Here is a 15,664-nt window from a genome sequence, read left to right on the forward strand (position 1 = left end):
CATTACGTCGTCCAGGGTTGCCTTCTTCGACCCCGCAGTGTCCGCCGGTCTCGTAGATGCATGCCGTCCTTCCGCCGGAGGGGAGGCCGTTTTATCACTGGTGTATCTCTCGATACGTGTCTGGGTCGTGCCGCCCTTGGCGCCCTTTCCTGCCATGATGACCACTGAATAGCGCAGCAGGTCAGTTGGTGGAACGGATCAAGAGAGATAAGGTCAGCCACGGGCCCGGCCCCACCTGTAGTACTGCCAGGGCAGACAGTCGGATGTAGAAGGGGATCACGCCCCCAACGATGGTGGAGAGTCAGCCACGGTACGTGTGCCCCGCCAGGCTTTCCGCCCCCTCCGGTAGCTTCACCCCAATTACGTCTGCAGGGTCACAGCTATGGAGCAGTGCGGGGTCCCACTATGGCTCCGGGGCGCCACTGGGAGCGCCTTGTGTCTAGTGTGTCCCTGGGCGTTACCACGGGCCCATGTTATGGAAGTTGGTAGGCAGTCACCGGTCCACCATTTGTGTCCCCCAGTACTGGAGTCGCGCAGATTTGCGTTGCAGGCGTAGCGCCTGGTGCTGCCTCCCCGCTAAACGCACGCAGGTGGTGGAAATGAGGGGGGGGGGGAGAGCTCCCAGGTACTCCGCAACCCCCGCGGATCTTGCCCGCTCCGGTGGTAAACACTGCTGGCTCCTCACCCTACCCCTCCAGCTCCCTCCTCACAGCGCCTCGGTCCACGACAGGTCCTCCGCCCCACCAGCTGCGCAGGATAGCGTGGGCGCTGCACCGGTAGAGCCAGCTTAGGCAAGAAAGGTCGCCGAGCCTTCTGCGGGGTCTCCTACCAGTCCCGGCCACTTCCGGTCTGTCACCGCCGGGCCGCATACACTTCCGGCCGGGCGCGCTGGCAACTGGTTTCCCCGGTCTCTGGCCTGTGGTCTGGGCTCGCTGATCCTCGGTCGTAACTCAGCCTCCCGGCACCCGATTTCCTCCCGGTTGCTCGCCGCCTGCACCGCCCGGCTCCGGGCCCTCGGTGCCCCCGCCTGAGGCACAATTCTGCCACGGATGTATATTCGGATCGTCAGAGAGGCCGCTTCGTGATCGGAGCTAGTCCTCTACGCTGCCGCCATGTTCGGCCGCTAGCCACGCCCCCCTACCTCCCTGTTTTGATGATGCCCCCACTAACTGCTGACCTGGCCCAGTAGTGCCTGATGCTCTGTTCCCCGGGCCCCTGAAGAAGGAGGGTCCTCCTAGGTCCCTGAAGCTGCCGGGACCTTGCGCCATGCAAGCGCTGCGCCAAAAGCACCTGGAAGGCAGGAGCACCTTGGACTGGACCCCCAGGAGGTGAGGAGCATTACCCTGGGGCTTGTTGCTAGGAGTGTCCGCCCCCCTTGCGCTGTGCCCCTGTGAAGTGCTATACACCTTTCGGACTCACCGCCGCAGCCCAGGTCTCATTTGAGTGCTCCTTGGAGTCCTGCTGTCTAGCGCAGTGTGCTGGGAAGAGCTGCTGCATCATGTGTACCTGCCCAAGCGCTGTGACTCCTTGAGCGCTATACTGGCCAAGCGCTCCCTTGCCTCATCGAAGAGTTGTGCCCCTGAAGCCCTAATTGTGGTATTCACCGCCGCCGCCCCGGGTCTGCTGGTGCCATTGGGCACCATTGCCGAGTGCGCCTGGGGTCGCGAATCACCGCCGCAACCCGGGTGGCCACTGCCGCGACCTCTGTTGGCGCCCAACCTGCTCCGCACCAGAGACTTCCCCCGCGCGGCCCCCTGAGCCTGGGAGGGCCGCGGCGGGATTGCGAGGAGGCCGCGCTAGGCCCGACGAGCCCTGAAGCCGCCACTGCCCTCATGTGACGGGGCGCCCAGCCGGGTCATCGGTCGTACCCCCGCCCTTGCGGTCCTGCCATTGGCGGGCGGAGCCGCAACCACCAGAAGCCGCAACTCCATTGGAGCCTGCGACCGGTTCCCCCTGACGACCACAAGAGAGCCAAAGAAGCCAGCAGGAGGTGTCGCAGGGCTTGCGTGGTGAGGAGGGAGCCCCGTTCGCAATTCGGAGTGGGAGCCCACCCCGCCGGCTCGTTCCCCCACCGTCTGAAGAAGCCATGAGAACGGTGTCTGCTGGCAGGGCTCCTACGCAGTAAAGGGAAGCCCCTTGCCTGCTGCCAGCCTGCCACTGAAAGACGAAGGTCCCAGAGGAGAAGGGGACAGTCGAGGCACATACACGTGCCTGTCCCCTGCTGGAAGACGCCCGGTGGCCACCCAAGAGCCTGGTGAGTCAGGGGGTCATTGGGGAACTGGTGGAGGGAGGGGGGGCAATGGGGCACATGATCGGTGCCCGCCCCCCTGTGACTATATAGAGGGCTGAGACCCTCCCCGCGCTGAAGGCCCCGGGAGCATGGCATCCACTGGATCAAAATTGACTGGGTTACATCCTTGCCCCGCTGGACAGTGGGCCTTTGTCATGTCGGGCCCCCTTCAAATCTACACAGAATCTCTGCCTGGAGAGTGTTAGCTGCCCTTGCAGACAGGTCGGAATCCAGCAGGTTGCCCTTAGTGAATATCTTTGTGTTGGGCATGATCCCCCTATTGCAGATATACTCCCCTGAGCTTGGTCGTCGGGCCTACCGGTACAAGTGGGCCTAAGGGCACATGGGCCTAGGGATGATGCACCTGTGTGAGGAGGATGCCAGATGTCCCTCTGCTGATGGTTGCCATGCCAAAGTTATGCTTCTGTGTTCTGTCTATGTGATGGAGCCTAATGTTAATGAGGGCTCAAGCCAATGCAGGTCATACTGTGTTCTTACCTTTAATGTTTAATTCTAGGCCGATGCCATGCAGGATGTGTTTTCACGCCGAATGTTTCATCCTATGCTGACATGCCTAGTGGTTCTTTCCCTCATATTGATTGTGCTGTTGTTTCATGTCCACTGATAACGCTTTGACTTTATTTCAGCCCTGGAAACCAACGGACTTACCTTTTTCTTGCTTTGCCCATTTTTCCCTGTAAATAAACCCCCTGGTATCCATTGCCCTGGCACCCGTTGGCACCCTTGTGTGATTACTGTGCTTTACTGTGTTTTACCTTTGCAGGTTGAACCTAATACAAAAGTTATTCTTTTTCCAACCAGAAGCGGTGTCATGTCTCTATTGTGGTGTGCCTGGTGTGTCGTCTGTGGGTACTGCGTGGATGCTTCACACATGTCCTCAAGAGTTTGGCCTGCCCGCTCTGCTCTATGCTACCCCCCGTAGAATTGGCTGTCCCATTTCTTACATTGTTGGCGAGCGGTGGGATAGGACTTGTGTATGCGCAGTACCACAGCGGCCACGAGTTGCACTGCAAATTAAGACCCGGCGGCGCCAGGGGAAATGCCCAAAGTCTCCGGGTCCACCTGTCTTAGAATACAGAGACACGGAATCTTCTTGGTGACGTCAAAGATCAAATTTATTGGCTGCAGCCAGTAACAGAGATCCTAGAAGTACAACACGGTGTATGTTCTCGGGAGACTGCTCAACTTTACAAAGCGAGCCATCCCTTTTTATACAAAAAATTGTGCTTCAGGCAAGCATTCCTTATTTACAGTTTGACCACTCACATGTTTCCACGACAAAAGCAGGAGCATGATGACAAGCCCATTTTTCAGTTTGTCCAGCCCAAAATCAATCATTGGTTAAACTTTTTTTATAAATTCTTTTTATTAAAGAAGTTGAGCAAACACAGTCAGCAAGTTACATTTTCAGAGTCTGTTTCGGTACCAGCAATGAGTATACAGTACATTATTTACAGTTATAGCAAGGGATTAGGTGTTCTAGGTCATATCCTCTGAGCCCATCCGTGGGGCATATGGAGGCTCGCAGATGTTACCCCTATACTCATTCCAACTTGACCATATGTCTCTCCATTTTCGAGGGCATCCTCTAGCCACATACACGTTCTTCTCTTGCATCATACACCAGTCCATGTCGGACTGCCAGTCCCGTAGTGTTGGCGGCTTGGGGTCTCCCCATAGTCTAGCAATATTCCTTTTTGCCACCATCTGCCCAAGTGTCACCCACATTCTACCTTTTGAAGAAAGATCCGTGGGCTCCCACACATTCAGGAGGCATCTTTTTGCCTCCGGGCGAATTTCCACCTCCCATACCTCCTGCATACATGTCACCACCCGTCTCCAATACCGTTGTACCGTCGGACATCCCCACAATATATGGAAGAAGGTGCCTGTGCCCCCACATCCTCTTTTACATAGGCCGTCCCCCCCTCCTCCCATCTTTTGCGACCTTGTACATGAAATGTATACCCTGTGTAGTATTTTCAGTTGGACTAATCTCAGTAGAGCCGAGATCGCCACCTCTCTTGGGGATGCAAGAGCGTACGACCATTCCTCCTCGTCAATCTCCAACCCGTCTGCTACCCATTTCTCCCTTAGGGGAAGGAGCTGGTCAGGAGGGTTATTGATCAGTTTTTTGTAAGTGAGAGAGATGGCGTGCTCTGTCATGTGACCGTCTAGTAGTCTGTCTTCAAGTGGGGAGACCTGTGGGAGTGTAGTGCCCGATGGGATGTTCATCTGCAGGGAATGCCGCACCTGCATGTATCTGAAAAAATTCTGTCGGTGCAAGTTCATACGTCTCCTGTAAGTGATTGAACGTGTGGATCCCCTTGGGGCCCCAGATGTCTTTGATTTGTGAAATGCCAATTAGGTCCCAGCTACGGAACCCCTTAGTGTGCCTCAGATTTCCCAGTGTCTCGGAAGCCCATAGAGGCGTGGCCATTGTAAGGACATCTGACCATCCGAGTTTCTTTTGTGCGAGGTGCCAAATCTGTACGGAGTGACGTGTCGGCCCCGTGAGGCGGTGTGAGCCCGGTTTGGAGTAGAGTGCAATTTCGTAATTCCCTCCCGGAAGTAACCACCTGTCCATCCCATAACCAGGATCACCGGCGTCTCTATACATCCCTTGGTTAATCTCCGAGAGGTGCGCTGCCCAATAATACTTACGGATATCAGGGAGGGCTATCCCACCGTCATACCATCCCAATGTAAGTTTACGCAGCGCGATTCTAGGTGTTCCGGCCCAGAGAAGGTCTCTCTGCGCCGCCTCGATGGCCACAAAATATTTGTTAGGGACCAAATCAGGGTAGTTCTGCAGGGCATAGAGAAATCGTGGCAGCGCCATCATTTTAAAGAGGGCTGCCCGGCCCAAAAGTGACAGTGGAAGTTTCTGCCAGGACTTCGTATCACTCTGCAGCCGCCTCAGAGGTGGTAACAGGTTTCTTTCGTACCGCAGCGTCTCGTCTGCGGTAACAAAGACCCCGAGGTAGACGAATCCGTCCTCAGCCACTGCTATTGGACAGGTGTCGGGGAGTTTCGGAGGATCTCCACGGAGGACATACAGATGAGACTTGCTCCAGTTGATACGGAAACCGGAGTTTCGTCCGAAACTTGCGAATATATCAAGCGCCGCCAGCACTGACCTCCTCGGTTTAGTGAGGTAGAGAAGGATATCATCGGCGTAGAGGGAGATTTTGTCTTCCCATCCTGCCGCCCAGACTATCCCTTTAAGGTAGACATCCTGTCTGATCCAGGCCGCGAGTGGCTCAAGGGAGAGCGCGAAGAGGAGGGGAGACAAGGGGCAACCCTGTCTAGTTCCTCTCCCCAGAGTAAAAACCTCCGAGAGTTTGTTGTTTACCAGTACCTGCGCCAGAGGTTCAGTGTAGAGTAGTCGGACCCAGGCTATAAAGTTAGGACCAAAGCCCAGCTTACGGAGGACCGCGATCATGTAGGGCCACTCCAAGGTGTCAAAAGCCATGGTGGCGTCAAGCGAGACCACCACCGCGTCTTCCGTTAATCTGTGGCGCTGCCCCAACACCCCATTAAGCCGTCTGATGTTAAGTGCGGTGTTGCGGTGGGGCATGAACCCGGATTGGTCCGGATGAACCAGGGTAGATAGGATTGATTGAAGTCGGTTTGCAAGTGTTTTAGCTAAAATTTTGGGCTCTGCATTGAGCAGTGAGATTGGCCTGTATGATGTACAGAGTTCCTTAGGTTTCCCTTCTTTATGTATAACTACTACAGTAGCTATGCGCTGGTCCCTTGGCAGCAGTCCTGTCTCCCTGCACTTCACGAACATGTGCCTAAGATGTTTGCTGAGAATATCGGGTTGCAGCTTGTAGAGCTCTATAGGGAGGCCATTGGGTCCTAAGGCTTTGCCCGGACGGAGCTCCACAATGGCACGTTGAAGTTCGGCGTCAGAAAGTGGACTCTCAAGGGCCTCCCGGTCCTCTTCGGCTAGGCACGGCATGCGGATGTCCTTAAGGAGGTCTACCGAGTCTTCCTCCGGACGGTCTGATTCTGGACTATAGACCTGCTTGAAATGCCTGGCGAATTCCGCCACTATCTCCCGGGGTTCGGTGAGGACTGTACCCGATGTTGTGTGGATCTCAGGCACCACCCTCCCGGCCTGCTGCTTTTTGTCGAGCCATGCTATAAGTTTTCCGGCTTTATCGCCTTGATCATATATCCTACCTATCCTATGTCTTGTCACCACTAGGGCCTCCTGAGTGATCAATTCTCTGTATTCCGCCGTTTTGAGCTGCAGCCTGTGGCGCACCTCCGAGGTCCTGCCTTCACTTGCTTCCCTTTCCAGTATTTCCAGCTCCGCCTCGACCGAGGCGACCTGTCTTTTCTTCTCTCGCCTCACACCAGCCACTGCCGAGAGCGCCTCTCCTCTGATTACTGTTTTGAATGCCTCCCTCAGGGTGGCCGGGGAGTCGACCGACCCCTCATTTTGTTCAAAATACTGGGTGATGGACTCGTTGAGCTTCTTCCTGACATCTTCGTTTTTTAAATGCCAGGCGTTTATTGGCATGATGCATCCCTCACGGCGGGTCCCGAATGTGATGTGCGTCAGAACCGGCGCATGGTCCGATATGCCCCGGGTGAGGTGTGTGGCTTCCTGTATTGTCATGTCGGGTCGTAGTAGAGTAAGGATGTAGTCTAAGCGGGAAGAGGAATGGTGCGGTCCCGAAAAGAAAGTGAAGTGGCTATGTGTGGGGTGAAGCAGGCGCCAGACGTCCGTGAGCCCGAAGGCATCAAGGAAGCCCGCCAACCACTTCTGTCCCTGGGGTATATCTCTGGGAGGTCGCCTGTCCAGGGTTCCTGACACCACAGCATTGAAATCTCCCCCCATAACTAAGTGCCCGTCAGGGAGGGAAAGAAGCACTTTACCCAGGTCTGCGTAGGCCTGCGTTTGAAGGCCAGGCGGAACATATGCCGAAAGGAGGTTAAGCGTGCAGCCCTCCCATCGTCCGGACACTGCCACAAACCGACCCTGCGGGTCTAACTCTGTATGTTCAATGTGGAGGGGCAAGGAGCGGCGCAGCAGGATCCCTACACCCCTCGAGCCAGAGGTAAAGCCTGAGTGGGCTGCAAGTGTGTATCCCCACCGGTTGAGGGCCTGGCATGTGTTCCCCATAAGGTGCGTTTCCTGCAGCAGGACTACGTCCGGCTGGTATCTTTTGATGTATTGCAGGACTATGGTGCGTTTGAGTCTGTCACCTAGCCCATTGACATTCCAGCTTAGCACTTTGAGGCTCTTCTCCCATCTACTAGCCATAACCATTGCTGTATGAGATTTCTCGACCCCGTATACTGACACCTCCACAGACTTTTTGCTTGTGTGCTATGCTTGACCGTGTAACTTTCCCAACTCCCCTTCCCCCCCTTCCCTCAAACCAACAATCATATGTAGTACAAACTCTCATTTGCAATGCCCGCACGTGGCGCCCCTCTTCCCACCCTTTAACAACCTGTAGTATCTCAATCCCCCCCTTGAAGCCGCTCCCATCACCCCGCTCCCTGCTCCGTGGGTGTAGTACAGCATATGTAACGAATGGCATATCTTGCATTGAACCCGGCACCCTCAAACGTCCTTCCCCTTCCTCTGTCACCCACCCCCCCTGCAAACACCCCCCCTCCCTGCTCCCTGCTCTGTAGGTTTCAAACTACCTACTACCCCAATTAGCAGAGCGCCTGTCGCCCAACCCCTCCCCGGAGAAGAGAACCTTCCCTCCCCGAGGTACTCTGGTAGTGAGCACGTGGGCCGGCCCCAACTCCAGCCGCCATGCCCGTTAGCCCCGATACTATAGTTCCCTTAAGTAGTCAGTGCACCCGAGGATCCGGTGCGGAGCCCCAAGGATTGTGGTCGGCTGGGTCCGCTGCCCACCTCGGTAACATTAAACAGTACCATCGTGCACACAGTATACATTACAGTTCGACGAGGAGCAGTTCCAACTTCTGAGTCTTCATCTCGCTGTGTTGTCCCGGAGCGGGTCCCAGCTAGGGCTGTTGGATCTTGATCGCCACGACCGTTGGCTCCGGTCGTCCACCGGTGACCTCCCAGCCGCAGACCCAGGGGAGGAGGCCTTGGTCTCCCTCCAGTTGCCGCTGTCTTGCTCTTCACGCACCTCAGGTGTCGTCTCGTCGAGCCATTCCTGGACTGCTGCAGGTGTGGTGAAGAATCGGGACTTCCCCCCCGAAATGATCTTAAGTTTCGCTGGGAAGAACATCATGTATTTGATGCCTCGCTCTCTGAGTGCCGCCTTTACTCCCGTGAACGATCGCCGTTCTTGTTGGACCTGAAGGGTGAAGTCAGGGAAGAATCGGACGGTCGCCCCCTCGTAGCGCAGATCACCTTGCTGTCTCGCCGCCTGAAGGATGGCATCACGATATCTATAATTCAGTATTTCTGCAATAATCGTTCTCGGTGGGAGGCCTGGCTTGGGCTTAGGGACTAAGGCACGGTGCGCCCGTTCGACGGTGAAGATCTTGGAAAGTCTCTTCGGCTTCAGGTGCGGCAGGATTAAGTCCTCCATAAATAGTTCCATACTCTGCCCTTCCAAATTTTCCGGCACACCTACCACGCGAATGTTGCTCCGTCAGGCCCTCCCTTCCTGATCCTCGAGCTTCAGCGCCATTTGGCGATGTTGATGAACCAGTTCGTTGATCCGTCCTTCAAGCCGCTTTTCAGTTACCTGGAGCGCCTTTATGTCCGTTTCGTTGGCCTTGGACCTCTCCGTCGTTTTGCCGAGGTCTGTGCGCAGTAGGTTGACTTCGATTGAGATCTTATCCATTTTAGTCTCAAGATTTGTGCCAAGCGTCTGTATGGCCGACATGATGGAGGTTAGCGAGGGCTCTGCCGGCTCTGCGTCGTCCCCTCCCTTCGCTCCAGATTGTTTGGGTCCAGTTGGCACCGCATATTTGTCCAATTTATTAGTTTGGGTCGTAGTTTCCGTCTTGGGTCTCATGATGGGCACTAATGTGGGTCTCAGCACCCTCTCGCCGCCAAGCCGGTCGTCAGCCACCCACTCTGCTTCCACTCCTCCGGGCAGATTGGACGTTGTAAGTAGAGGCCGCGACCAGCGCCACGTGTGCAGACACGGAATCAGCCCCAGGCCCAGGCCAACCAGCCAGTTGCAGCTACACAGGCACTGTCTGCAGGATCTCACAACCACGGATGATCACCCGGCGACGACCGTCGTCGGCGCAGGGGGAGGGGGCACCCAGTCCAGCCACTCTACCTCATCACACCCCGGGCCTCGCCCCAGCAGGGTCGCTATTCAAGCCGTCCGCCACCACCACCTTAAGGATATCTGGGCCTGGTCCGGTCCTCTCGGTGGCCCAGGCCGCGCCAGTGATTTGCTCCTGCCCTTTTGTCCGCCTTATCGGTGGGTCGGCTGCTGCAGCAGGCGAGGCTCACCTGTCATCGATGTCGGCTGTGGCCCCCCCGCCCGGGCGCACAGCGGTGGAAGCAGGCACTGCGGCTCGCGCTCAGCCGCTGGGTGACAGGCCTCGCGTCGGCCCGTCGCAGTTCGCAGGCCGCAGGCCGGGGCCTCAGGTGCCGCCCTCACCCGCACTTCGGCTCCAGGCCGTGGTCACGGCGTCCGCCGCCACACTGCCGGACTCGGTGCGCCGTCTCCGATGGGGCTCGGGCCCCGCTCCACGGACCGCTCGGCAGCCCTGCACCTCAGGGAGCTGGTGCGCCGGTCGGGTTGCAGACCAGCCAGGATCCACTGCCGGATATCACGGGGACAACGGTCGTCCCGGCGGAGCTCGGTTCCTAGGCGGCCATCTTCGTTGGCGCCTGGCCACGCCCCTAATCATTGGTTAAACTTAACATTCTTCATCAGACAGGTCGAACGGACCCATAATAAAAACGGGCACATCCCCATCGTAAATAGGCCATAAAGAAGGAACAGAAACAGATGAGAAGCAAGATAGAAAGGTGTGTGCGTGTACCATAAAATCAGCAATGTCCTGCTCTTTGATCTCTATCTTGACCAGCTAAAGGGCAAGAACTGGTTTGGCAAGGTCAGCTTCAGGCAGCAGGGTCAGTTCACTTCAGGTCAAACAGGAGTCAGCACAAACTCAAGCTAAGGTGCACGTGTCCCAGAGACTTGTTCAGCCACAGTCATAGGCCTATGTGAGGGCAACCACAAAATGGCTGCCATGCACAAAATGGAACCCAAGGGTTTCAGAACGAAATCGTCAAATACACAGTGAATCCATCGATGTAACATGACGGAAACACTCATGCTTGCTGAGCTCACTGTTTACGGTTCGCTGTAACCAAATTCGTAACAGAACCACGACCATTATGACCCAGGGTCAGAATTCACGGAACCTCAGCCCCTCCTTTTGCCCTTACATAGGCAATAACCTAAACTCACGTCAATCTGAATCCAGGTATATACTCATCAGATCATCAAGATGTTGCTGTAGCATCATCCTAGTACTTAGTAACTCTCTCTGGACAGGTCTCCTCGAGCACGAAGTAGCACAAAGGCCACATATAGCAGGAGCACACTGTACGCAAAGACAGAACAGGAAAAGGATAGCTAATACCATCCCAATGATCATCAGAATCTTCCATCCCCAAGTGGATAACAATCCCCGAAACCATCCCATCAACGACCAATCTCCTTCGTCCACATGCACAGACTCGGAGATCTTATGTAGCTTGGAAATGGCTTGGTACAATGTCGGAGCGTTGTCTGGAATAAAAACGCAGCAGCTCGATTGAATCAATTTACATACCCCTCCTCTATCTGCAAGTATGACATCTAACGCAACCCTGTTCTGAAGAGTCATAAGGCGATCCGACTGGAGCTCAGCAGTCAAGTTATTAAGGGCACCGGCAGTTTCAACTATGGTGGCCTCAACCACTCTCGTCAATTGCCGTATGTTCCTGCTGTTAACCATAGGTCCCCAAAACGGCAGAAAACCCTTCAGAAAATCTCCCAATTCTTGTCCTGCAGTATCTTCCTTACTGAAGACACCTCTAACAACTCTCGTCTTGTGGTAATCTGCCACAGCTGTATAGGTAGGAGGCAACAGGAACGAGACAAAACATGTGCCCGAGAAATCAGGGGGCAACCATGTGTATGCTCTATCATAACAGATGAAATAGGTACCCTTAGCTGCTAGGAACGATGGGGAAGTCTGGGACGCAAACACATACGTCTCAGTGCAAACACTCTTCCCTAACTGAGCTCTCGGATTCTTGCCATTACCTTGCAGACAAAAATGACCTTGATGGGGTACAATCCAAATCGGAGAGGATCTTTTCGCTTGCTGGTTCCTACTCAGACTAGCTCCATATCCAGTAATGGTCCATCCAATATATGCTAGTGTCTCATCTTTCGGGATTGTCTCATAGGATCTAGCTCCTTTAATCATATTGACTATTCCCTTAACTAGAGCACTATTCTTTGGATTGTCTTTCACAGAACGTAGGGGGTAGACTTCACGAGCATAGATGAACATCGTTCTGTATGCCCACACGGAACCATTATAGCTGAATGGCAGGACCAGGTAAGGAATACCTTTATCGGTAGTATGGGGCATAAGGCCACACACCCAACAATTTGTCGTGTTCACTACTAGCTGGTGTTGGTGCAGAAGCTGAACAAATGAGTTATTAACGAATTCCAATCTCCTAATGGACTCATGTTCAGGCAGAGGATGAAAGGAATGCGAAGAAACAGCAGAAGAAGGTATGGGTTGTGTAGTGGGTGCAAACGTCACTTGAAAAGAGAATATAATATATCCCATCAAGAACATCATCAAGCTAAGTAACATGAAAAGACATTATATCAAAAAACACTTTCTACTCATAATTCGGCACATTTTGCTCTTAAAACTCATTTCTTCAACAGGTCTCTCCATCTCGAAAAACTCCATCCTCTAACCGTGCTGCTCGCGGCGGTTGGTTGTTCCGTGCTAAGGAATGCGTCTGTCAGTCCAGGGAACGCCCTAGGACCAACCAGAACCGTTGACCTTATGTCTTCGGCTTGCACTCCCAAGTCTTTACACCGCGACCCTACAGCTGAACTCGGATGGCAGTTCGAAAAACAAAAATCGGCCAAAACAGTTTCTCAAATGGGAGAGCTGAATTTCAAAAATAGTAAATAGGAAAATTTCTTATTTTATTTGTCCCATGACTCTTGGTCGCAAATTATAACGGCCTTTATCGGGCAATGTCTGGTCACGGAATAAAAGTTCAGGCTCAGTAGTGTCCAGTCGAACTGACGGTGGGACAGCTTCTTGCAGAAGATTGTCGCTTTCACGCTCAGAACTCGTCCCAATTAAACGTGCATCGCTAAAAGGCAGAAAACGAGGCACAGTGTCAGTTTCTGAATCAGGAATGCCCTCCTGGACCCACTGGTCATACGGCAGGGGCAAAGGAACCCTCTTACAATGTACGCCGTGGATCCAGTTTTTCTTCCCTTGCACTCGTACTGCAGATCGCGTAGACAATAGCACCAAGTAGGGACCGGTCCAGCAGGGCTGATCGTTCTTTGTCCGCTGAAAGTTCTTCACCAGGACCCAGGAGCCAGGATCGATGGCATGTCCTGAATCTTCAGAAGCCTGAGGCAATGTATCATGAACCTGTTGGTGTAAGACACGCAATTTAGCCATCAATTCGTACAGGTAATCAAGCAGTACAGGATGTTCGATCTCGCTGAATTTTGTCGGCCTCGGCACTCCCCATATGTTTGCCGGGCGACCAAAAACTATTTCATAGGGACTAAGTCCCACTCGAGAATGTACAGTCATCCTTGTTGACAGAAGTGCTAATGGCAAAGCATCAGGCCATTTAAGACCAGAGCTCGCCTGTATCTTGGCCAATTTCAACTTAAGGGTGCCATTATAGCACTCAACTAAACCAGCTGATTGGGGGTGATTTGCAGCATGGAATTTCTGACGAATTCCTAAACCATCACATACTCTCTTCATCACTTGACCCACAAATTCACTCCCATTGTCACTCCAGACCATTCTCGGCAAACCGTACCTAGGGAAAAACTCCTTAACAAGGGCTTTAGCTGTGGACAAGGCAGTATTATCTTTCAGGGGATATGCTTCTACCCATCTTGAAAATGCACAAACAACCACGAGTACATATTTCAAATTGTTGCACCTCTCCATGTGGATGAAATCTAGCTGCAAAACCTTGAACGGATATGTCGGAGGCGCAAAATGACCAGCTGGAGTTGGAGTTCCCTTGCCAGGATTGTACATCAGACAAACCATACAATTTTTGACCACATTCTCTGCACACTTAGGAATTCCAGCATTTTGCCATACTGGAGCAAACAACTTACAAATCCCTTTCGTACTGATATGAGCCATTCCATGCGCCATTGTAACCACTGCCAGCACGTACGCATCGGGTAACAACCATTGCTGATGCTCTGACAACTCAACCCAACAACCATTCGAATCCAATTTACCCGTACTCTCTCTCCATACGCTCAACTCTTTCTCTGTAGCTTCAGCTTGAATTGACTTCACACTTTCTATCGTATCTTCACACATTCCTCTATCCGGAACCCATCTCGCCGGACCCGCAACATACATTCGACTCATCACATCCCTTGCCGTTTCTTTCGCAACTTTATCTGCAAACGCATTACCACGACCAACGTCATCGGTAACCTTCTTATGTGCACTGCATTTCACGATCGCAACTTGCAACGGCAAAGTAAGTGACTCAAGAAGCTCATTTACCAACTGACCATGCTGAATCTTAGCTCCATGTGAAGTCAGTAACCCACGCTCTTTCCACAATCGTCCAAAACTATGAGCCACACCAAACGCATACTGGCTATCAATGTACACAGTCACTTGTTTCCCTTTTGACAACACACCCGCTCTTGTCAATGCAATCAGCTCTGCTGCTTGAGCTGAGTTATGTGGGATACGTGTAGCTTCAACAATCGTATGCAAAGTCGTAACAGCATATGCCGCAGTCGTATCATCATTCGGGAGCTTGAAGCACGAACCATCTACCCATAAGGTACCATCACACTTTGAAAGAGGAGTGTCCCTAAGGTCTATTCTCCCTTTCGTTTCCTCCTCTGTCCTAAGAAAACAATCATGCTGTTCAGAAACATCTGTCTCCGCTGCAATCGGCAACAACGTAGCTGGATTCAATGTGTTGCATCTCTTTATATGCACATGACTGGCTAAGAGTGTCAGCTCATAACCTGACAATCGAGCACTAGTTAAGTGCTGTGTCTTGGTCCTGTTTAACAAGGTATCCACTGCATGTGGAACCATCACAATCAACGTATTATCCATCACCAAGCCAGCAGATTGTCGAATGGAAACAGCTGCTGCCGCTGTGGCTCTCAAACAACTCGGCAACGCTCTAGCTACCGGATCCAACGTCGACGAGAAATACGCACATGGACGCTGCTTGTCCCCAAAAGATTGTGTCAACACTGACAACGCACATCCCTCTCTCTCGTGCGCATACAACGTAAACGGCTTGCTATAGTCTGGAGTACCCAACACAGGAGCCGAACACAATGCATCACGTAATTCCGAAAAACTTTTCTGACAATCGTCAGACCACGGGAGGGGATTCGGTGTATCTTTACAAGTCAATGCCAACAGAGGTTTGGCCAGCAGAGAAAAAATCGGTATCCATTGTCTGCAATATGACGTGATACCCAAGAAAGCACGCACTTCTCTCTGTGTGCTTGGTACAGTCATTCGCGCAATCGCTTGAATTCGTTCTGGGGTCAACCTTCTTCCCTCCTTTGACAAGAGATGACCTAAGTAGGTCACCTCTTGGCAACAATACTGCAACTTGGAAGGTGACACTTTATGATGCAAGTCCGACAAATGTCGCAACAAGGAAAGAGTAGCTTCTTTACAAGTTTTCTCATCATCAGCGGCCACTAACAGATCGTCCACATACTGAATAAGAGCAGCACCAGCAGGCAACACAAGAGTATCAAGTTGACCTTTCAAAGCCTGCTTATAGATAGAAGGACTCTCACAATAGCCTTGAGGAGCTCTTTTAAACCGGAAGCTTCGGCCTCCTAAAGAGAAGCCAAAAATATCTCTACTCTCCTCAGCAATTGGAATACTGAAGAAAGCATTTTTCAAGTCGATGACTGAAAACCAAGTAGCTGAAGCAGGAATCAAAGTCAACAAAGCAGTAATATCCGGGACAACTGGAAACTGTGTCACGACGATTTTGTTAACCTCTCTAAGATCGATCACAAACCTGTAAATGGGTGGCTGAGAAGAGTCAGTGCGTTTCAAGACAGGCAAAAACAGGACTGTTGCACACATTACCTCTCGTCTCTTCAATCACATCTTTCTCAATTAGAT

This window comes from Lissotriton helveticus, chromosome 1_1 (genome assembly GCF_964261635.1).
Source record: "Lissotriton helveticus chromosome 1_1, aLisHel1.1, whole genome shotgun sequence".
NCBI classification, from domain to species: domain Eukaryota; kingdom Metazoa; phylum Chordata; class Amphibia; order Caudata; family Salamandridae; genus Lissotriton; species Lissotriton helveticus.